At 47.7% G+C, this 24,194-nt stretch overlaps 1 protein-coding gene across 3 annotated transcripts in view; it reads right to left on the minus strand.

Annotated features, from left to right (window-relative positions):
- Positions 1-8,440, minus strand: part of cpne2 (copine II) — a 360,136-nt gene extending 351,696 nt beyond the window's left edge. Inside the window, exon 1 of one of the 3 annotated variants that reach the window (XM_038806867.1) lies at positions 8,041-8,440. The gene's annotated coding sequence lies outside the window, so the exon portion shown is untranslated. Of the gene's footprint in view, positions 1-7,456; positions 7,478-7,526; positions 7,649-8,040 lie in introns of those variants that run through there. The other 2 variants (XM_038806868.1, XM_038806869.1) reach the window with 2 other exon arrangements.
- Positions 8,441-24,194: the final 15,754 nt, after the last annotated feature.

Here is a 24,194-nt window from a genome sequence, read left to right on the forward strand (position 1 = left end):
ATTCTGCACCGGACAGGGGTTCTTGAAAGCCACTGTTTATCCAAAACTAAACCGGATATTTTGATACACAGAATCGCATTTGAAAATTTATTCTATTAATGTAATTTCCAAGCGCATTGTAATGTCCAGAGTGAGTGACAACCAGATATGTCAGTCGTCTTCTAAGCAAGTGCCCAAACAAAAACTAATTGGGAATGATGTGCTGACTTATTTTTTTCTCCCAGAAGATATCCCAGAACATTGAAACAACTACATGTGAACTGACCAGCTCAATTGAAATGTTCCTCTCAATACAGTAAAGAAATTAATAAAGGCTGATACTTCTATACAATTTGCAAACAATATAGCTGTAGACAAAATAATGGATTGTGCCCCAGGACAGAACTTGTTGCTTGCCTGCCAGTGAATGTTGCTTAATTGGCCCATTCAAAAAAATATCAAACTCCAACAGCGTCTATGAAATCAAATCCAGCTTTGTCTGAGTGCTCAGATTGGAGAATGAATGTTGCCAACAGGATCTTTTTGAAAATGAAATGCATGGAGGTTATCTACGTAATAACAGCGGCTACACTTCAAAAGCCCATTCGATGGCAAGTACTTAAGGATATTCCAAGCTATGCAAGGAGCTGCTATTCAAATGCAAGTTATTTCTGTCGCACAGTATTCTGTCACACAGTGTTCTACACTACGCAAATAGAGTATGTTTTTCCAAACAAAGTGTATGTGTGTGTCTGTGCAAAATCAGTATGGTTGATAGAACTTTTAGCCAATGCACTTACCCACCCACAGTGGATTTAGATCTTCAACCAGGTATCAGGAGGGCACACCAAGTTACAGCGATATTTCCTCCACTATTCATACAAAATATTATGATAGTCTGTACCACTGTTTCTCCTCAACTTTCAGGAACCAAATAGGCCCCAAATACATCACCCATATTTAACAAGACAGACAATGGTCTTTCACTCAGCAGGAATCAGTGCTTACAGGTCCCCGTCATGTGGATTTAATAGAGAGCTTTCACTGCCACAATGCATGCTGGGACAGTCCCACCTCCATAGCATGCTCTCGTTTTCCAGTATAAGAAAACACAACAGAAAACTCCATTACCAACATTTAAATCTTTGGCAGTTGGACTGTGAATGAAGCAGGAGGAAAAAAATAGAAAAGTGCAAAAAGAGGATGAAGGGACAGGAAACAAAAAGAAGTGTTCCAGCACAATGAAACTCATAGTTTTGGTGGTGCTGTGGCACTGAAGGCACTACTGGTCCTATTCTCACTGGAACCCAAGTGTGAGCCATAATCTCACTTATCTGCTGCTTTGTGGGGGGGGGGGGGGGGGGGGGGGCACGGTAGCACAGTGGTTAGCACTGTTGCTTCACAGCGCCAGAGCCCCATTTTGAATTCCAGCTTGGGTCACTGTCTGGGTGGAGTCTGTATGTTCTCAGTGTCTGCGTGGGTTTCCTCCGGGTGCTCCAGTTTCCTCCCACAGGTCCCGAAAGACGTGCTGTTAGGTAATTTGGACATTCTGAATTCTCCCTCCGTGTACACGACCAGGCGCCCGAAAGTGACGACTGGGGGCTTTTCACAGTAACTTCACTGCAGTGTTAATGTAAGCCAACTTGTAACAATAAAGATTAGTATTATTATTATTGTATTGGTGGACACATAAGGCATTGAAAAATATGGAAGAGCTGTGTTTTCACTCCCAAAGCAACTCATAATGATTGAACTATGAACAAGATACAGTCAGTGTCTAAAACATGATGAAAGCTCAGCAGGCTAACAGAGGTTGTTTAAACTTTAAAACCTTATTTTTATTGGAATGGCATTGCAATGCCTGTTTTCATACAACCAATTTCCACATTTCACAGTGCAAAACCACTTGATTGACTGAAAGTGCATCTTTACATAGTTACCAGGAGATGCCATTCAAGTTGATGGTGAAGGAAAGTAACTGGTTCATGCCAATGACATTAGAGTAGGGCTGCAAATTCTGATTAGAATAGAAACAGGCACCAACGGTGTTAGTATTATACATATTTGAGACCACTGCAATACTAACACAGTAGATTTATCAGGGCCTTTACAGCTGAAACAGCAAGGCTTGAGATTAACAATACGTCCCTTAGTCAATCAGTGAGAAGCATGGCCAGCAAACTGGCTTCTTCAGGACCCAATTAGCACTTTTATGCAAAGACAGTGAAAACCTGCTCTCAGTACGGAACTGCCAGCTTGCCTTTGTCACACCACCACCACTCTGGTTTATATTTATATACCCATAAAAGGTTTGTAACCTTGTTCAGATTCTGGAAAGTCTGACTCACACACATTGAGAGTTTTACAAGGATAATACATGGAGATTTTTTTTCTTGATCATAAATTTGAGTTATTTTGTATGAAGTTAATTCTACACCCTTCAAGTGTGGTTTGCATTGCACTTCCTATCTCCCTATCTTTCAAGCAGATATATATCCATTGTGCTGGTCTCCACACCCCACAGTCGAGTTACTCCAATTGTCTCCTAAATAAATTGACTCTTCTGAGGTTCTGGTTCCCATATGCACTGTACAGTGACTCACCCAAATGACCAATTTCCTTTTGCACCCCTAACAATGAGTAATGGCAGACTCCTTAACCATGAAGTGCAGTACAGCTAAACCTGCTGTGCCACAGGGTTCAGTCCTCAGGCCCCAACTATTTACAATCTATGTTAATGCCTTGGGCGCAGGAATAGAATGTACTATAGCCAAATTTGCAGATGGCACTAAAATAGGTGGGAAAGCAAGCTACAATGAGTAAATTAAAAATTTACAAATGGATATGGATAGTTAGGTAATTGAGCCAAATGTGGCAGATGGAATTTAACATAGATAAGTGTGATGTTATCCATTTTGGTCAAAAGAATAAAAGGGCAACTTATTATCTAAAAAGTAGAGAAACTTCAAAAGCTTTGGTGCAGAGGGACCTGGGTGTCATTGTGCATGAAGCACAGAAAGTTAGTATGCAGGTACAGCAGGTGATAAGGAAGGCAAATGGAATTTTGGCATTCACTGCTAAAGGAATAGAGGAGAAAGTAGAAAAATGTTATTGCAACTGTATAGGGCATTGGTGAGACCGCATCTGGAGCACTGCGTAGTTTTGGTCCCCTTACTTGAAGAAGGATGTAAATGAATTAAAGGTGGTTTAGAGAAGGTTCACTAGGTTGATTCCAGGGATGAAGGATTTGTCTTATGAAGCGAGATTGAGCAGTTTAGGCCTATACTGAAGAATGAGAAGAGATCTAATTGAGGCAAATGAGATGCTTAAGGGGATTGATAGGGTAGATGTGGGGTGGGTAATTCCCACTTGTTGGACATTCTAGAACGAGAGGCCATAGTTTTAGGCTAGGGGTGGCAGATTTAAAACAGAAATGAGAAGGAATTACTTCACTCAAAGGTTCGTGAATCTGTGGAATCCAGAAGGCTGGATTAGTGTGGGATTCACTGTGAGCATTCAAAAGGGAGCTGGATGAGTTCTTGCAAACGGAAGAGGCATTTTAAAAATGTGTTCTTAAGGAGTGAGCACCACTGGAAAAACAACTATTTATTGCCCATCATCGATTACCCTCGAGAAGGTGAGCTGCCTTCTTGAATCGCCGCAGTCCATGTGGTGTAGGCACACTCACAGTGCTGATAGGGAGGGAGGATTTTGACCCAACGACAGTGAAGAAAAGGTGACATATTTCCAATTCAGCATGGTGTGTGGCTTGGAGAGGAATTTACAGATGGTGATATTCCCAAGTGACTGCTGCCCTTACCCTTCTAGGTATTATGAGTTACAGGAATTGGAGGGCTGCAACTTCACTTACCATGGCCTCTTGGAGTTCATTGGGAGTCAGAGAAGATATGTTTTTCCTAAATTGACACAAGGTTTTTCCCCTCCCGCTCCCCCTTAGCTCAATGGAATGGGAGGTCATGTGGCTCAGTGGGTAGTGTTCCTACCTCTGTGCCAGGAGCTCCGGAGTCGAGGCCCATTGCAGGACTTGATGACCAAGTAAGGTGCATTCATAATGTGGCTAAACAAGTTGAGGATGAACATGTAGCATATGCCAATGATAAGTAGTAAAAGTGGGAGAGTTTTCTGGTCAACCATGCGATGGAAAGAAATCAGAGCCTCTACCATCTCTACATAGCTCCAGGCCACACCATGCATGTAAACATTGACATTGCCACACTAGGATTGGATTTTGTTTATTGTCACGTGTACCAAGGTACAGTAAAAAATATTTTTCTGCGAGCAGCTCAACAGATCATTAAGTATATGAAAAGAAAAGGAAATAAAAGAAAATACATAATAGGGCAACACAAGGTACACATTGGGCGCGATTCTCCCAAAGTGAGACTGAGTGCCGACGCTGGAGTGAAACCCGGAGTGTGCGGTTGCCGTCTTCCCCTCCGCTGCCCCGCAAGACGTGGTGGCTTGATCTTGCGGGGCGGCGGAGGGGAAAGAGTGCGTCTCTTAGAGACGCCGGCCCGACGATCGGTGGGCACCGATCGCGGGCCAGTCCCCTCACGAGCACGCCCGTGGTGCTCGATCCTCTCTCCGCCCCCCACAGGCCCCACACTTACCTGTCGCGCGCTATTCACACCGGCAGCGACCAGGTGTGCTTGCCGCCGGCATGAACCCGTCGGGGTTGTCAGGCCGCTTGGCCCATCCGGGCCAGAGAATTGGCGGGCGCCGGGAAAAACGGCGAGTGGCGATTCTCCAAGCGGCGTGTCGTAAAACGCGACATTTCAGTGTAGTAGTGAGAGAGCGCTACATTGTCTAGGGTACAGTCCTTCAGTTGAAGACATCAAACCAAAGCCCCGTCGTCTCTCTCAGGTGGGCATATAAATGGTCCCATGATGTTATGTTGGGAAAAAGCTCTACTGATAGGTCTGACACTTCACAAAATATCACAAATGCAGTTCAATTTACATTTTTCTTGTGGGATCTTGCTGTGTATAGGTTGGTTACCATGTTCCTACATCATTTTAAAAATAATTCATTGGTTGTGAAGCACTTTGGGCTACACTAACGTTATGAAAAGCGCACAAAATGTGAGTTCTTTCTTTTATTTTCAAAATATAATTGGCAACCCTGTCCTATGGATCAAGTTGCTCTTCTAAAACAAATATAATGAACAGAATAATGAAAGCATCAAAATGATATATGGTTTGCTGAAAAGGTCCTGACATTTTCAAAAGAATGAATACATGTCCAAGAAAAGTACCAGAGGATGAATGGTGTCTAAGCAACCAACTTTAATTGGCTGGAAAGAGCTTTGGGGTCCTGTGGTTGTAAAATGCACGATATAAAATCAAATATTTTTTCATCTAGAAACAGACTAGCAGTACTAAGGCTGAGTATGTGCATTCAAAAACAATGCACTCTGAAGAAAATAACTTTTTATTTCTTATACACTGGGGGGGGGGCTGGTTTAGCACACTGGGCTAAATCGCTGGCTTTTAAAGCAGACCAAGGCAGGCCAGCAGCACGGTTCAATTCCCGTACCAGCCTCCCCAAACAGGTGCCGGAATGTGGCGACTAGGGGCTTTTCGCAGTAACTTCATTGAAGCCTACTCGTGACAATAAGCAATTTTCATGTTCATTTCAAATCATTTCCATCAGAATTTGGATTGCTCTCTGACTCTGAAAAGGCACGCAATAAATCCTGTATATCTGTAACAAACACAAACCCCTCATCCTAAGCACATTTTAGGAATGATGGATGCTCCCGCAACAAATATGGTTTCCAAAAGAATAAGATGGTGGTCAAATCTACATTCTAGAACACTTTAGGTAGAAAGATTTCAGGGTGGCATAATGACCTTTCTGTAGAAGATAAGTGTCAACAAATCGTGTGAAACTGCCCTTTAAAGGTATATTGACAAATAACCTAACCATTTCATGATGTGGCCCTACCACATTCTGGTACAGCCAGTGTTCTGGATCCTTCATATTTACATGTGGTAGGGTGGATCACATCGCACATTATCACAATGTAAAGGGCACTAAGCAGCAGAGCCTCATTCTTTGCTTCACACAATTATTTCCCCTGATGTTTAGTGGTTACAGCTACCTCGCTTTAAAAGGAAAATAAACAAAACCAGTGACCTTTGCGTGATCACAGTGTTGACCTCTTATCAGAGTCCAAATCCCCAACATGCAAAGTGGAGCGAACGAGCAGAATAAAATCCCGCAGAACTCATCGCCGCTTGGACAGTTTCAATTTTTCAGAATCCATGGCCCAGAAATATTCAACTAGGCCAATTACCACTAGTCGGGTACCTGCCCCTTTTTGCATTTAAAGACTTAAATGTACTGCGTTAATCCTTTACGGTCTGGCTCCAGCATGAATGCTTAGGACGTGTGAACATTGAACAGGGCCAAACAAAAGTTAAAGGGAGAAAACAGTTGCAGTACTGTAATGAGAATAAAGTGAAATATCAAAGAGAAGTCCATGCCATTCCTGTGACAAGTATCAATTTAAATGTAAATCCAACACTTGAAGAAACAGAGATTGGAAAGAAAGACGGCATGTTATATGAAAAAAAAGTAAAGAATTAGTATTTATATAGCACCTGTCACCGTTTCAGTACATTCCAATGAACTTTACACAGCCAATTAAATGCTTTGGGAAACAGGGCAGTTAATTGATAGCAGGCACAGCAGCAATAACTGACCAGATTGTCTGTTTTACTGATGTTAGTCGGGAGAGAACTGTTGGACAAGAACTGAGAAAGCTCCTGTTCTTCTGCTGGCGTCAGGAGAGGTTCCATAAAGACTTCCATTAGGCGAGTATCACCTCGGACAGTGCGCCACTCCCCCCAGTCATTGCACAGCGCTGACAGATAGAAATCGTGTGCTGAAGTTTCCAGAGTGGGGCTAATCTCAGGACCTTTCTGCCCCAGGGACCACTGAGCCCACAACCGTGCAGGCAGCACCAAACGGGATGGTTGTTCGGGAAGTGGCTTTGGGTACATTTTACAAAGATCCGGGGCGGGGGACACTTGCCCAGGAGGAGTGCATGGCTTGACATTTACTGCTCTGTAATATCTCTCCACTGCCCCATAGAATCGATAATGGAATCGATGTACACCACCGCAAATAGCAAAAGCACACCTTGGGGATGGGATCACAGCACTGGGGGAGTTCCTATTATTACTACTTGTTCCCAATGGAGAGTAATGCTGATCACGCTGCGCCTTGTATCTCAGCCTCGGACCGCAGTTTAAACTGAGCGACTACAGGACCAGAGCGTGTGTGTGGGGGGTGGGGGTTCCGCTAACGAGTACATGATTTTGGCTAATTTAAAAAAGGGGAGGGGATTTTAACCCTGGAAGCGAACGGGGTTCTCTCTCCGTCTAAAGGAAGGGTCGACGCTACAAGTTGCTATCAGCGTTGACATATCAAGTCCGCGCTTTGAGCCAACCTGTTTCCACAGGAACGTGAAGCCGGGCAACAGGAAATCTGGCCGCCTTCCCGCCCAGTCAATGACTGACCTCAGCCGGGGAGTCAACCGCGAGCAACGGCAGCAGAAACTCGTGTTCGTCCCCACCTTCACTGATAGCCCCGCCAGATTGGAATGAAGGGCTTCGTCAGTTTCCGTCTATTTGTTTGTACATCTTTCTAAACCACACGGGCAATTTAATTAGCACACCGGGGGGGGGGGGGGGGGAGAGCGAGAGTCAATCTGACGACTTCTTCCCTTTCGAGGCACAGCACTGGTTGCCAAGATCAACGTGTTTTTCCCCCCACATGGTTGTGTAAGTGCCTGGGAACGTCCGCTGAGCAAGACTTACAGGGGGGGGGGGGGGGGGGGCGGGACAAGATTTAGGTGATCATGGCGAGTTACAGACATACAAACATCTCCCCACGCCCCAAGAGTCCATCGCATTAACCCAGCTTAAAATTCAGTGGCAAACAGCGGAGGAGGGTCAAATACAAAAATGAATCAGCAATCCCCGCTTCACAACCGAACATTAACTTGGACAAACATTTGATCTCCACACCTACCTCCCGCAGCTCTGCTTCGCTCTCTCTCTCTCTCTGTTAAGTCCTAGGAAGTTTGTGTGGTTCCCATTCGCCAACAAAAGTTAAGAATGGAAGTTGAACATGTCAGAAAGATTACAGACGTTGATAAAATCCACCAGGGTCGCCGAACTGGGAGAGAGAGAGAATTTGCGTGGAAGATTTGGCGCCCTCAGTCCGCCGGCGGAGAATCGGCGGGTTTCGCGCCTCCCCTCTGGCGGCTCTGTCACATCGCCAGCAAACTTCCCACCACCTTATTTCCCCCAACTGTGTGTGAAACCCCCCAAAAAAACAACACAGGCTGGCATTTGTCAGACTCCGCCTTGTTATTTGTGATGTGAGTCACACGGTTAACCGGAGGAGCAATCCTGCTCTCCCGTGGCCAGTCAGCGCCAATTGCTGCTCTGGCAAAAGTTGCACTCCCGCCCCGCCAGAAGCCCCCGCCATGCGACGCCACTTTCCCTTTGCCGCCGGTGTTAACTCTGCGGGTGGCGATTTATTTGAAAGCTGCCTCAGTGAAGTGACTTTTTAAATCTATCGTTTTGTTCACCCAGATGTCCCGCGTTGCCTTCGCCCTTTTTATCCCCCCTGGCCAACGGTGAGATACCCCCGCCTTTAACCACCCCCCTCAGAAAGGAAACCGAGAGAATAAAACTCAAATCATAGAACTTAGTACATCCAATAATCATCATTTACTGTGTCCACGCCAGCCCCGGGGTATCAGTCGCCAAACCCGTGTTGTTTTGACCATCCACCTTTACCCCCTAAGTAAGAGTTTCGGTTACGATGGGGCTGAAACAATTTTGAACTTGTGTATTGAACATATATTTACATATTCATGTACAGATCGATCCGGGAGACTTTGGGGAAGGGGGCAGTGAAAAAGATAATCGAGACTGCAAATTGTATGAAAATCATATCTATTAACAGGCTCTTTGTCACCTCAACCTGATAGCTGTTGCTCTCCCGTATGACTGACATAGTCAGTGCTGTGACTCTAACCGCGATATACACTCAACATAACACGGAGCAGCAAGGTTCAGAAAGCGCTGGCTTCCCGGGTCACCTCGACGGCCGGCAAGGGTTGGGAGAACGAAGGCAGGGGTTGGGAAGCCTTGTTCGCACCCTTTCCACATACAGGCAACCACGCGGATAGTCCGACAGTCCCCACAAAGTACACGGAGCGATCGCCGAGCGGGGGGACGCACCATCTGCCGACTGACTGCCACTCTCTGATTCTGAAGAGGACGACACAGAGCGGGTTTAGTTAAATAAGTACGGTCTGAATAAAATTAGGTATATGTGTCCGGTGTGTGGGTTCCTCCCTTTTTTGCGTGTGCCACTTTGCTGCTCATTTTCAACTCACACCGTTGGCTGGCAGCAATGAGAACAGGGCAGCCAAATGTGTTAGTCTCTTCCAGTCAGCAGCACGCACTCTCCATCGGCAAGTCCACAGCTCTGCCTCCTTGTGGCGAGACGTGGAAACTGGGTCCCTGGCCGCTCCAAGTTAAAACTTCAGAGGCACCCGTGGAGGTCTGGCGTCTGGGCAGGAGTGCAGGCTCACCAGAATATGGACACGCTCTAATACTCATAAACCAAACTCCCAGCTCTGGACAAATCGGACAAAAGCAAATTAATGCAGATGCTGGAATCTGAGACAGAGACAAAAAACGCTGGAAAATTTCAGCAGGTCTGATAACATCTGTGGAGAGAGAGAAAAGAGCTAATGGGTGGGATTCTACCAACGGGAGTCTAAGTGCCGATGCCGGAGTAAAAACCGGAGTGTTTTACACCCGTTCCCTGACCCCTATTTGCACCCCTCCGTGGGGCTAGCAGGGGCGTCGCGGGATTTACGGGGGCGGGGCCTCGACACGGCTTCAGAGACCCGGCGTGTAAAAGACACGGGTCCCGCGCATGCACATGTTGTGCCGGCGCCAACTAGCACATGCGCGGTGGCCGTCCTCCCACAGGCCGCCCCGCACAAACATGACGGATGGATCCAGGCTTGCTGGTGGAAGAAAGGAGGCCCGCCGACAGAGATGCCGGCCCGCCGAACGGTTGGTCCCGATTGTGTGCCAGGCCACTCCGGAGCCCTCCCCCCCCCCCCCCCCGCAGGCCGTCCCTCAAGCCTTCGCGACGAGTACCCGCTGGCAGCGGCCAGGTGTGGACAGCGCCGGTGGGACTCGGCCTTTATGCACGGCCGCTCGGCCCATACGGGCCGGAGAATCGCCGCCCGCCATTTGCAGCGATTCTCCGAGCAGCCCGGTGCAATTCGCGCAGCGCTGGTTTCGGGGGTGTGGGAGAATCGCGTGCGGGGGTCGGGACGGCGTGGCATGATTCGGGCGGCGCCCCGGCAATTCTCCCACCCGGCGGGGCGGGGGGAAGAGAATACCGCCCAATGTTTCCAATCCGGGTGACTCTTCATCAAAGCTGCAGAGAACTGGAAATAGGTTGAGATTTATACTGTGGTAGCGGGCGGAGGGGTGGAGCAATGGGACTAGAAAGAGGACCAGCGATTGGTGGAGACTAGGGAGTGATTAACAAAAAGAAAGAGGGAACATAAGTGATGGTGATCATGACTAAGAAGTAAGAAGTCTTAGAACACAAGGTTAAAGTCCAACAGGTTTGTTTCAAATCACTAGCTTTCAGAGCGCAGCGCCTTCCTCAGGTGAATGAAGAGATGGGTTCCAGAAACACATAGAGACAAAGTCAATGATGCAAGACGATACTTTGAATTGCAGGTAATTACATCTTTACAGGTCCAGACGGAGCGACTGGAGTCCACATCATGACTAAGAAGGGTGTTGACAGTGGCACATTAAGATCTAAATGTGTGGCAGAACAAAGGTATGCAGTGTGTCAAAGGATAACCTGGGACAGGGAACAGATGGCCCTCGTGGAGTGGGGGTAAGGGAGACGGTGATAATGGACAAACAAGATGGAAAGTGGGATGGAAAATGAATCAAGGAAAGAAGTAAAATACATTGATAGAAGTAAAAATGGGGTGAAGATGGAGAAGAGAGTTCACAGTCTGTTCTTACGTCCGGCAGGCTGTAACGCATCTAATCAGAAGATGAGGTGCTATTCTTCCAGTTTGCGTTGGGTTTCACTGGAACATTGCAACAGGCCAAGGACAGACATGTGGACATGTGAGCAGGATGGTGAGTTGAAATGGCAAGCAACATGACGGTCTGGGTCCTGCTTGCAGACGGACCAAAGGTGCTACGAAGCGGTCACCCTATCTGCGCTTAGTCTTTCGGTGCAGTAAACCACATTGGGAGCAGCAAATGCAACAGACCAGGTTAAAGGATGTGCAGGTGAAGCGTGCCACCTCAAGAGTGTTAGGCCCTTGGATGATGAGCAGGGAGAAGATAAAGGGGCATGTGTTGTATCTTCTGCAATTGCATGCAAAGGTGCCATGGAAAGGCGTAAGGTGTTGGTGATCGAGGAGTGAACCAGGGTAACCCGGAGGAAGTGTCCCTGCAGAATGTTGACGGGGAATGAGAAGATGTGTTTGGTGGTGGCATCATGCTGGAGTTGGCAGAACTGGCGGAGGGTGATCCTTTGAATATGGAGGCTGGTGGGATGAAAAGTGAGGGCATCCTGGCTCTTGGAGGTAGGGGAAGGGGTGAATACAGAGGTTACATGGTTGAGACACAGTTGAGAGCCCAGTCAACCACAGTGGGTGGAAAACCATGATTAATGTCAGCAGGACCATTTTGGAAAGTGGCATCATCAAAACAGATATGAGTCTGCACCAACCCACTCAAGCCCTCACTTCCACCCTATCCCCGTGACCAAATAACCCCTCCTAACCTTTTTGGTCACTAATGGCAATTTATCATGTGGGAGGAAACAGGAGCACCCGGAGGAAACCCACGCAGACACGGGGAGAACGTGCAGACTCCACACAGACAGTGACCCAGCAGGGAATCGAACCTGGGGCCCTGGCGCTGTGAAGCCACTTGTGCTACCATGCTGCCCTAAAGACAATGTTTCATGGTTATCATTAAACTTTTTTAACTCTGGATTTTTATTGAACTCAAATTCCACCATCTGCCCTGGTGGGATTTGAACACATGGCCCCAGAGTATTACCCTGTGTCTCTGGATTGCTAGTCCAGTGACAATACCACTACTCCACCACCTCCCCATTAGTTAATCTCATGAGTATCTATGCTTCAATGCTGTGCTCCACCATATGTGGAGCTTGACACTGCTATCAGCAGAATCCCTAAATCAGAACATCTTTACTTACTGGTGGAGTTCCATTCAAGAGAAGGCATGGACCTTCTGCTTCAGTCATCATGGGAAAATAAACGAGAATGGACAGGAACTACTTGAGCTTTTCTGCTTCCACGAGCTTTATGTAACAAAAATCCTACTGAACAAATCATCCATAGAATCTCTACAATGAAGAATGAGGCCACTAGGCCCATCAAACCTGCACCAACCCTCCAAAAGAACACCCTATCTGGACCCACTCCCTAACCCTATCCTCGTAACCCTACACATTGATCATGGCCAATCCACCTACCCTGCACATCATTGGACTGTGGAAGGAAACCAGACCACCCGGGAGAACGTGCAAACTCCACACAGGCAGCCATCCAAGGGTGGACATGAACCCCATGTCCCTGACACTGTGAGGCAGCAGTGTGGCAGCATGCCACAAAGTGTCTTGGAGACATCCAAGGTCAAGACTTTGGGTCCAGCTAGATCTGATCATCATCAGATGTCACTACCTGAACAGCATTCTCAATGATCACAACCACCCAGACTGCAATGCAGACCCCATCAGATGTGTACCAAGATAAGGATGCAACATTTGAATAGCTTTCTCACTCAAACTAGAAATGTCGTCCATGTATCAACTTCGGCCATACTGAGTGCCCAGATAAAAAACAACAGTTTCTCAACTCGATTGAATAGACGCTCTCTGGGATTCCCACACAGAGTGCAGAAGTGAGTTAGAATACACTTTGTGACACAATCCACAATATCGCACTCTCAATACATGGGAAGCAAGAGTGGAAAAATGCTGACTGATTCAAGACTAACATTACAGTGATGGATCCTGTCATTGAAACTAAGTGGCCCACTCTCATTAATTACATAGGAGATCCAAGCAAGAGGACTCTGAATGCACTAAACGTTACTTGAAGTGAAGTAAAGTCCAACAGACTGCTAGATAGTGCACAAATGACTACTGGTTATCAGAATGTCCAGATGTCCTTGGACTCAGGGGATGCTGGGGGCATGTATGAAGGAATCAAAAGGGCAACATGTCTATTAACAAAGAAAATGGTTCCATTGAAAACCAAGGGGCGGTCATCACCAGCTTAATAAACAGTTGGAAGATGGGTGGAACACTACCTTGAGTTGTACTCCAGGGACAGTAATAATAAAATAACAATTGCTTATTGTCACAAGTAGGCTTCAATGAAGTTACTGTGAAAAGCCCCTAGTCGCTTTTCTAGGGGCTTGAACTAGGGAATTGAACCTGCGCTGCTGGCATTGTTCTGCATCACAAGCCAGCTGTTTAGCCCACTGTGTTAAACCAGCAGTACACCTACCAAGGAAGTTCTAAACAACATAGAAAGCCTGCCTGTTATGGCAGAACTGGATATTGAACCCACAGTTAGGGGAGTTTAGCAAAGCTATTGACTCACTTGCCATGATGCTTATCCCCTGAACTCAACAAGCATGGGAACCCAGCACTTCTGCAGCATCTGCACACAGTTCTCTGTCTCTGTTGGAGGGAGGGGGCAGTGCCCCAGGATGTGTGTGATGCAAAGCTTGTTACATTCAGTACAAACATGCCAATATTGGATATTATGGACTTTGTGAAATTGGCCAAAAGCTCTGTTAAGATGGTTGCAAAAGGTTTAAACACCTAATAGTTTAAATATGAAATCTCTAGACTATTGACACGTGCTATAATGAACAAAGGAAAATATTTGAGCTCAGCGGAAAAGTGGAGGACCGAACTGTTTTTAAAAATAAATTTAGAGTACCCAATTCTTTTTTTTTCCAATTAGGGGTCAATTTAGCGTGACCAACCCACCTACCCTGCACATCTTTGGGTTGTGGGAGTGAGACCCATGCAGACACGGGGGGAATGTGCAAATTCCATATAGACGGTGACCCGGGGCTGGGAGCGAACCTGGGTCCTCAGTACCGTGAGGCAACAATGCTAACCACTGCCCCACCGTGCCACCAGTGAACTGCTGCTATATTGTGGTGGTACGGATACCATAGGCGCCTGTAGTCATGTGATTGAAATTAACTGTCAGGGACTGAAGTTATTTTTTATTCTTTCATGGGATCCGAGCATCACTGACAAGGTCAGTATTTATTGCCCATCCTGAATTGCCCTTCAACTCAGTGGCTTGCCTTCCAATACCAGTTCATAGGGCAGTTAAAAGTCTACATTCCACGGGTCTGGAGTCACATGCAGGCCAGCCCAGTTAAGGATGGCAGATTTCCTTCCCTGAAGGATATTGTTGAACCAGATGGATTTTTACAACAACCAATGATGGTGTCATGGTCACAATTACTGAGACTAGCTTTACATTCCAGATGTAATAATAGAATTTAAATTCCACCAGCAGCCGTGGTGGGATTTGAACCCTTATCCCCAAGAACACTAGTCTGCGCCGCTGGATTCCTAGTCCAGTGACAGTACCACTACGTCACCATCTCACCCTATATAATACAACCGGAACAAAGCAAATCTGTGTTAGTGTGTGTGTGATAAATATCTGAAGCACCAGGAAACATCTGAAACAGTTGAACCATCATAGCTGAACATCTTCTATTGCAGTCAAAATACTGTCATGTTCCACCTTCCAAGTCCACCTGAGAACCAACCTCCGGGCTATTTGTTTATAAGAGACTTTGCAGTGTTGTACCTGTAAAACCTTAGATACTTTTGACCAGTTTACTTACTCAAAAGTTTTACCCAGGTGCCCTTATTTGCGAGATAAACAAAGGACAAAACTGGTTCATGGTTTAACGCAATTTTATTCACAATTTTCTCACTCAACAAAATATGACACCGACTCACAGCTGAGCTTTGGGTTTTACCCGCACTTTGTGAAGGAGGCTGGCCAGTCTACGATCACTCAATGTGGATATCGTCCATGGGTTTCAAAACCCAGAGTCCCGTCTTCTTGCGATGGCTGTGCCTTGGGGACTCCCAGGTTATCATTCAAGAGCTGTTTGATGTTCCTTTCTTTATACGGGGAAACTAGGATTGAGTCAGAGGTATACGCCCGCAACTGGCCATTGTCCCATTCAGACCCCAATTTGTTAATGGGAAAGTCAGGATACTCCTGTTTATCCATGGTGATTCAATGAAGACCTGTTGTCCTCTGATACACCCTCGTCTGACCAGCCATCAGCTCATTATGGAGTCTGATTAATTCTTTTGTCTGCTCTTCATCCTGTGTCTGGAAGTTTGTTACATATTCATAGCATGGTCCTGTTCTTTGGAGAGGGTAAGCACAAAGTCCATATAGCGATAACGAGTTTATGCATTGACTTGAGATGGCCAATATTGATTCCAGCCAGGGTCTCATGACACCGTTTCTGTTCCTGGCCTATGTGTATCTTAGAACATAGAACATAGAACAGTACAGCACAGAACAGGCCCTTCGGCCCTCAATGTTGTGCCGAGCCATGATCACCCTACTCAAACCCACGTATCCACCCTATACCCGTAACCCAACAACCCCCCCTTAACCTTACTTTTATTAGGACACTACGGGCAATTTAGCATGGCCAATCCACCTAACCCGCACATCTTTGGACTGTGGGAGGAAACCGGAGCACCCGGAGGAAACCCACGCACACAGGGGAAGGACGTGCAGACTCCACACAGACAGTGACCCAGCCGGGAATCGAACCTGGGACCCTGGAGCTGTGAAGCATTTATGCTAACCACCATGCTACCCTGCTCTTCTCAGCCAGTTTTCAGTCCCACAGCAGCTTCACAAGAATCCTTTGTGTTTAAAGTACCAACTCACCAAAAAGGCATCAGGCTTGCATCTATATAGAGACTGAGCTATAAATGCAATTTTTTGTAAATATGCCTTTAACTTCATCTGTATCTAGCTGTTCCAAGTCTGATAGTCTGAATGAGAGAAGGGATTGAAATGTTGTGTTCAAACATCCTGAGCAAGTGTGTGATGATAAATAATCTCCTTTTTTTAAAAAAATCACCAGAAAGCTTGCTGCTGGAATTTATTTTAAGTTAAGAAATACTACTTTAAGGTTGAGGAAATACACACAGCTTACATATAATTATTGTGAATGACCCTGTACAAGAACAAGGGTGGCAGCACTGATTGCAACAATTATTGAGACATCTCCCTGCTGAGCATAATGGTATTTGGCTGAATGCATCTTTTCCTAATGAAATGAAAATCGCTTATTGTCACGAGTAGGCTTCAATGAAGTTACTGTGAAAAGCCCCTAGTCGCCACATTCCGGCGCCTGTCCGGGGAGGCTGGTACGGGAATCGAACTGTGCTGCTGGCCTGCTTGGTCTGCTTTAATAGCCAGCGATTTAGCTGAGTGAGCTAAACCAGCCCAGTGGTTTCAGACCTGGAAGATCTACAATTGGCCTGATATTCACAGTCCGGCAGTTGTAAGAGAAATGGGGCTGGGTTCTCCGATTTTGAGATGAAGTGCTGACGCAGCGTGGGAACGGTGGTGTTTTACGACAGCAAAAATGGCGCAACAGGTACACCGATTCAGCAACTCTAAATGGGCTAGCATCATCGCCACTTGGAACCCAACTGGTTCCAAGTGAAATGGCGCCGGATTCACTGGGTTCGTGATTGCTGCACATGAGGCTCACACGCCGCAGCCGCACTTTAATGATCCTTCCCCCCCAACACACTGTCCGAGTCAACAAGATGGCTGGGAGGAGAGCAGTGCCACGGTTCAGGGACTCTGAGCTGGACACCTTCCTTGACGCCATGGAGGAGAGGCGGGTGACCCTTTACCCCGGCCCGGGAGGAAGGCCACCAGGCACCACCGTTCGCCGTGCCTGGGCGCAGGTGGTAGATGCAGTCAGCCCCGTGGGCAACGCTGCCCAGACTGGCATCCAGTGCAGGAGGAAACTGCACAATCTCCTCAGGCTGGCCAGGGTGATTGGGCAGCACTGTACCCCTGGCACCAACCCTCTCCCACTCCCCCCAAAGGGGACGGTCGAATCCCCAGCCTGCCCTATATGCAAGCACCCATGTCAGCCGCAATGGCCGGGTGCCCTGACCACTGATGCCATCATCTACCCAACCACTGGGCTGCTTGCGTGGAATGTCTAACAGTGTCATTGTTTGTCCCGCCCCCCCTTTGGGAGAATGCCATGCACAACCGCCGGGAGCGGGAGAAGACCACCAGATCTGTGGCCCTTCACCGTGCCCGAGCAGAGGGCACTGGACGTGGTTGGCAGCCCGGAGGAAAGGGAGGTCGCCAACGTGGAGGTCGGCAGCAGGCAAGGAAGTGCGGCCCTGCTCAGTTGCGGATCCCCATGATACATGTGTGGTCAACCCCCCCCCCCACCTCCCCCACATGTCACTGAAGGGGGGGGGGGGGTTCAGCGATGATACCTCTTAAAACTGAATAGCTAGCATGCCACTAGAGTAGTTTTACATAAGTTACTTTATTAAGGATCGAAATGAATTATAGGGAGTGTACTGAGTACACTCATTATTAACCATTAAACATGTAGTTTTCAGACATAACAGTAATAAGTAATCAAATGGGATTTAGGATAGTTAACATGACCGAAAGGACATCACTTCTGATATCTTGGGCAAAATTCTCCGACCCCCCGCAGGGTCAGAGAATCGCCCGGGACCGGCGAAAATCCCACCCCCGCCATGGCCGGAATTCTCTGCCACCCGGGAATTGGCGGGAGCAGGAATCTCGCTGCGCCAATCGGCATGCCCTCCGCGCCGATCGGCGAGCCCCCTGCGGCGATTCTCCGGCCCGCGATGGGCCGAAGTCCCGCCGCTGAGATGCCTCTCCCGTCGCCATGGTTTCAACCACCTAGAACATATAGAACATAGAACAGTACAGCACAGAACCGGCCCTTCGGCCCTCGATGTTGTGCCGAGCCATGATCACCCTACTCAAACCCACGTATCCACCCTATACCCGTAACCCAACAACCCCCCCCCTTAGCCTTACTTTTTAGGACACCAAGGGCAATTTATCATGGCCAATCCACCTAACCCGCACATCTTTGGACTGTGGGAGGAAACCGGAGCACCCGGAGGAAACCCACGCACACATGGGGAGGACGTGCAGACTCCGCACAGACAGTGACCCAGCCGGGAATCGAACCTGGGACCCTGGAGCTGTGAAGTATTTATGCTAACCACTATGCTACCGTGCTGCCCCAACCTCTGGTGGCGGCGGGATTGGCGGCGCGAGCGGGCCCCCGGAGTCTTGGGGGGGGGGGCGCAGGGCGATCGGACCCCGGGGAGGGGGGTGCCCCCACAGTGTCCAGGCCCGTGATTGGGGCCCACCGATTGGCGGGCGGGCCTGTGCCGTGGAGGCACTTTTTTTCTTCCGCCGCCGCCACAGCCTCCACCATGGCGGAGGCGGAAAAGAACCTCCCTACAGCACATGCGCCAGTGGTGATGTCAGCGGCAGCTGACGCACCGGCGGATGCGCGAACCGGCGAAGGCCTTTCAGCCAGCCCCGACGCCAGCCGGCAGGCGTCAAAAGGCCGTTGGCGCCGTTTTGGCGCCAACCACTCCGGCGCGGGCCTAGCCCCCAAAGGTGCGGAGAATTCCATGAGGTTGCCTGACGCCGGAGTGGTTGGCGCCACTCCGCTACGCCGGGACCCCCCGCCCCGCCGGGTAGGGGAGAATCCCAGCCCTTGTCTTTGTGAAACAATCCAGGATGCGGGTTTTACGGGTTAGGTACGTTTTGGCGCAGCCATTTGGGCGCGGCCGTTTTGGCGCGGCCGTTTTGGCGCCAACCGTTTTGGCGCCGGCTGTTTTGGCGCCGGACGTTTTGGCGCCAAAATAACATTTCTTTATTTGTGAATTAGCCTCAGGTGAGTTGGCTGCTGGTGCGGGTGCGTTGAGTTGGGTGCTGGTGCGTTCTATCACCATCTGTTTATATATTGGCGTTATATATTGGCATTATTGACGTTTTGGCACCAAAATAACATTTCTTTATTTGTGAATTAGCCTCAGTTGAGTTGGCTGCTGGTGCGGGTGCGTTGAGTTGGGTGCTGGTGCGTTCTATCACCATCTTTTTTATATATTTTGTAACTAAACCAATTCGCATACCCATATGATGGCTGAGGCAGTATCAACGAAACATGGTAAAGAAAAATTTGTTCATAACGGATTCCTTTACGTCTTTGACAAAACAAGCAAAGGTGACAGCGAAGTGAAATTTTGGCGTTGTGAGCAAAAAAACCGGTGCAAAGCACGTCTCCATACTAAAGCTGCAAACGTGGTGAGGCAGCTGAACAGCCATTCGCATGATGCTTCTGCTGCACAAGTAGAGGTTGCACTCATGAAAACTAAAATAAAAAAGAGAGCACAGGAAACCCTTGAGGCACCGACTGTAGTTGTTAATGAATGTTTGACAGACATATCCCAAGCTAGTCTACCAGCCATTCCTAATATATCTGCTTTGAGGAGAATGATAAGCAGAAAGCGTAATTATGTATTGAACGCCCCCACCAATCCAAGTGATTTACAACAATTGATTGTGCCAGAATGCTACAGGATATATGTCCCTCAACCAGGAGTGGAAGAAATTTTTTACTTTGTGATAGCGGACCAGGTCACGACCGGATATTAATCTTCGGAAGACAGAGCTGGCTACAGCACTTATTGACATCTGATATGTGGTTTGCAGATGGCACATTCAGTATTGCTCCCAGCCTCTTTTCTCAGATATATGTAATTATGGTAAAAAAACACGGAGGAGTTACTCCTACGGTTTATGCTCTTTTGCCCAACAAGCAACGCACCACATATACGAGAATGTTCGCATTATTGAAAGAAATCGAACCCAACTTGAAACCCAGTTCAATCGTCTGTGATTATGAACAAGCTGCGCACAGTGCTATGAAAGACATATTCCCTGATGTTCAAATAAAAGGATGTTTTTTTCATTTAGCTCAAAATATGCAAAAACATCTAGCTAGTATGGGGTTCCGTAGTTTGTATAATACTGATCCAGATTTCGCGTTAAAAGCTAAAATGATTATTGCCATTGCCTTTGTACCTTTGAACAAAATCGATGAATATCTGGATGCTTTAGCGACCCAACTGCCGCAAGAACTTCAAGATTTACTCAACTGGTTTGAAGATACATATGTTGGTCGTCTGAACAGACGAGGAAATGGTAGACGAACACCTTTATTTCGCCCTGAGGTTTGGAACCTTTATCAGAGAACATTAAACGGGGAAGACCGCACAAACAATAATGCGGAGGCAGCCCACCGTCGATTGAAATATGAACTTGGCATGCATCATCCCACCATATGGAAACTAATTGATGGCCTGCGTAAAGTACAGAAAGGTAGAGATGCATATTATGAAAGGTTACTAGCCGGCCATGAACCGCCACAAAAACTAAAAAAGTATAGAGATGCAGATAAAAGAATACATGAAACTGTTCTTAAATTTGAAAACATGGATGCTATCGAGTACTTGAGGAGCCTTGCTCATAATTACCAAATGAACTAAACTAAAGGTTTTTTAACTTTAGTTTTTAACTAAATGAACTAATTTAAGGTTTTTAACTAAATGAACTAATTTAAGGTTTTTAATTTACAATAAAGATAAAAGAATACATGAAAGTGTTCTTAAATTTGAAAATTTGAGTACTTGAGGAGCCTTGCTCATAATCACCAAATGAACTAAACTAAATGAACTAATTTAAGGTTTTTAAATTTACTTGCAACAATTTGCAACAAGTTACTAGCTACAAAAACTAAAAGAATTTCTGTCGTCTGCGCCCAAACGGCCGCGCCAAATTGGCTGCGCCCAATTGTCCCATGGCGCCCAAACGGCTGCGCCCAAACGGCCGCGCCAAAACGGCTGCGCCCAATTGTCCCATCCCCGGGTTTTACTGTCCTGCTTCTCACAGACAATGAATGCACAGCAAATTACTAGTAAGCATTGCTGTCAGGATGAGGATCAATCATGCACTGCTTGTAATTCTATTGGGTGAAGTTTAAACATTGCTTGCAATTCTATTGGATAACATAGAACACACAGTGCAGAAGGAGGCCATTCGGCCCATAGAGTCTGCACCGACCCACTTAAGCCGTCACTTCCACCCTATTCCTGTAAACCAATAACCTCTCCTAACCTTTTTGGACACTAAGGGCAATTTGGCATGGCCAATCCACCTAACCTGTATGTAGCAGCTTCAGGGATTGGATCACGTCCAACTGGGTGGGCTATTGATTTTTGAAAATTGTATAAGTACCAAGTTCGGGTCTTTGTTCAGCAGAACAGATCTTGGCTGCAATCCAGGTCTATTCTCCGTATACACGTAACAAGCTTGATTAAATAGCCATCTTGTCCAGATTGCCGATGTGTCTTTTCCTCTCTGTACTGAGTTAAGCCACAGGGAATAACCCCACGTGGAAGCTGACTCAATACACAGGTCTTGAAACCGTTCCTACACCCCCTCACCCCACACCCTCCTCACCCCCATCCTTCACCCCCTTGACCCACCCCCCTCACCCCTTCACCCCCTCTCCAACCACACCCCTTTTACCCTTCACCCCCCCCCCCCCCCCCCCCATGCTCCCCCCGGCCTGCTCTCTAACCATAGATGTAGTCTTGTGTCTTATAGGACCTGCTGGAGATGGGGCCGGTTCCATCCCGATTGTCCCGCCCCCAGCCATTGCAAGAGCTGGTGCCCCCCCAGACAGCTGAGCACTGACGGGGAGTGCAAACTGAACACCAGCCCTCTAACCGAGACTCAGGAAACCCCGGAGTTTGGGTCGGAGGAGGACATTGACTTTCCATCACAGCTGTCTCTAACACCCTTCACCATCTCTGAGACTATCACCTCGGTTGGGCACATTAGTGAAGAGGCTCCTGGGACACTATCTAGTGTGCACCACACATCGCATCTGGTACAGCAGGTGGAGGTAGGAGATGAGGAGGATGCAGGGGAGGGGGACAATGAGTGAGGCATTGGGCCTGGGCGGGCACGGGAGGCTGCACGACGCCATCGCCAGGGCCAGCATGCACGCCCCTGTTGCCAGGGGTACTGGTGGCTGGCACTGCCCCCACTGTGGGCTTCCATGGATGTGGACCTGGGAGGTGGCCGGTTGGGTGGGGGGTTCGGGGCGGGGAGGTAGGCACATCTATACGGCTGGTGCTGGCACTGACACTCTAGCACAGTCTTCTCTTTGCTGCTGTCTTATGTCTTCAGCTCATCTACAGAGGATGTCAGCTTACATACCAGAACTGACGGCAGGCTGTACCACCTTGTTCACCTGAGATCCCATACAAAGGTGCGCCAAACCCTCATTGGAGAGTTGGGGAGGGGAAGAAACACCAGCAGCAGCAAATGGACAAACTCTGTCGTGCCGGCAAAGAAGTTTGGTTTGACCATGAACATCAGGAATACAATGTCATGGTCTAGGATGTTGTCATACCACCATCAATGTCACGGTCTAGGATGTTGTCATTCCACCATCAATGTCACGGTCTAGGATGTTGTCATACCACCATCAATCAGCATTGACAATGTGATTTTGGAGATTGTTGTTAGCTTCACATACCTCAACTCCACAATCACCAGCAATCAGTCACTTGATTTTGAAATCAACACATGCATTGCAAAACCTGCAGCTGTAATGACTAAACTTGAGTAAGAGGGTGTGGAGCAACAGCAAGCTGAGAGAGAACAGCAAACTGCGATTCTACTGAGCCTGTATCCTCAGCATAATCCTCTACAGTTCAAAGACCTGGCCAAACATACTCTAGGTACGAGAAAAGGCTGAACAGTTACCACTTTTGCTGTCTAAGAGGTAGTCCTTGGCATTTCTTGGCAGGACAAGGTCACCAACTCAAGGCGTCCTGGAGTGTGCTAATTCCATCAGCATACGCTCTTCACTAAACTGATGATGTCTGCGCAGCTCAGCTACATCCATTGGATGGATTTTTTTTTTTGAAATAATTTTTATTGAAAAATTTTGATTTTATACAACATTGACGCACCTTAGTAAAATACCGAAAATAACAATAATATTAACAATCATATACATTCGCCCCATCTCCATGAACAACCCAGCATTTTAACAACAACACAAATTAACACACTATAAAGTTACAGAATAAACACTACAATAATGCCCCCCCCCCCCCCCCCCCCCCCCCCGGGTTGCTGCTGCCATTGACCAAGTTACCTATCTCTGAGCCAGGAAGTCCAGAAAAGGCTGCCATCGTTTATAGAACCCTTGTATTGATCCTCTCAGGGCAAATTTGACCTTTTCCAATTTTATAAATCCCGCCATGTCACTGATCCAGGTCTCCACGCTTGGGGGCCTTGCATCCTTCCATTGTAACAGAATCCTTCGACGGGCTACTAGGGACGCAAAGGCCAGGACACCGGCCTCTTTCGCCTCCTGCACTCCCGGCTCTACCGCAACTCCAAAAATCGTGAGTCCCCACCCTGGTTTGACCCTGGATCCAACCACCCTCGACACCGTCCCCGCCATCCCCTTCCAGAATTCTTCCAGTGCTGGGCATGCCTAGAACATATGGGCGTGGTTCGCTGGACTCCCCGAACATCTGGTGCACCCGTCCTCACCCCCAAAGAACCTACTCATCCTAGTCCCGGACATGTGGGCCTGGTGCAGCACCTTAAATTGGATGAGACTAAGCCTCGCACATGAGGAGGAAGAGTTGACTCTCTCCAAGGCATCCGCCCAAGTCCCGTCCTCTATCTGCTCCCCGAGTTCCTCCTATCATTTAGCCTTCAGCTCCTCCACTGACGACTCCTCCACCTCCTGCATTACTTTATAGATATCCATTGGATGGATGATGGCCACATACCCAAAGATCTTCTCTACGGTGAATTGGCCACTGGTTCCCAACCTGCTGGATGTTCTTACCTCCTCCACGGG

Source organism: Scyliorhinus canicula, chromosome 9 (assembly GCF_902713615.1).
Source record: "Scyliorhinus canicula chromosome 9, sScyCan1.1, whole genome shotgun sequence".
Lineage (NCBI taxonomy): Eukaryota > Metazoa > Chordata > Chondrichthyes > Carcharhiniformes > Scyliorhinidae > Scyliorhinus > Scyliorhinus canicula.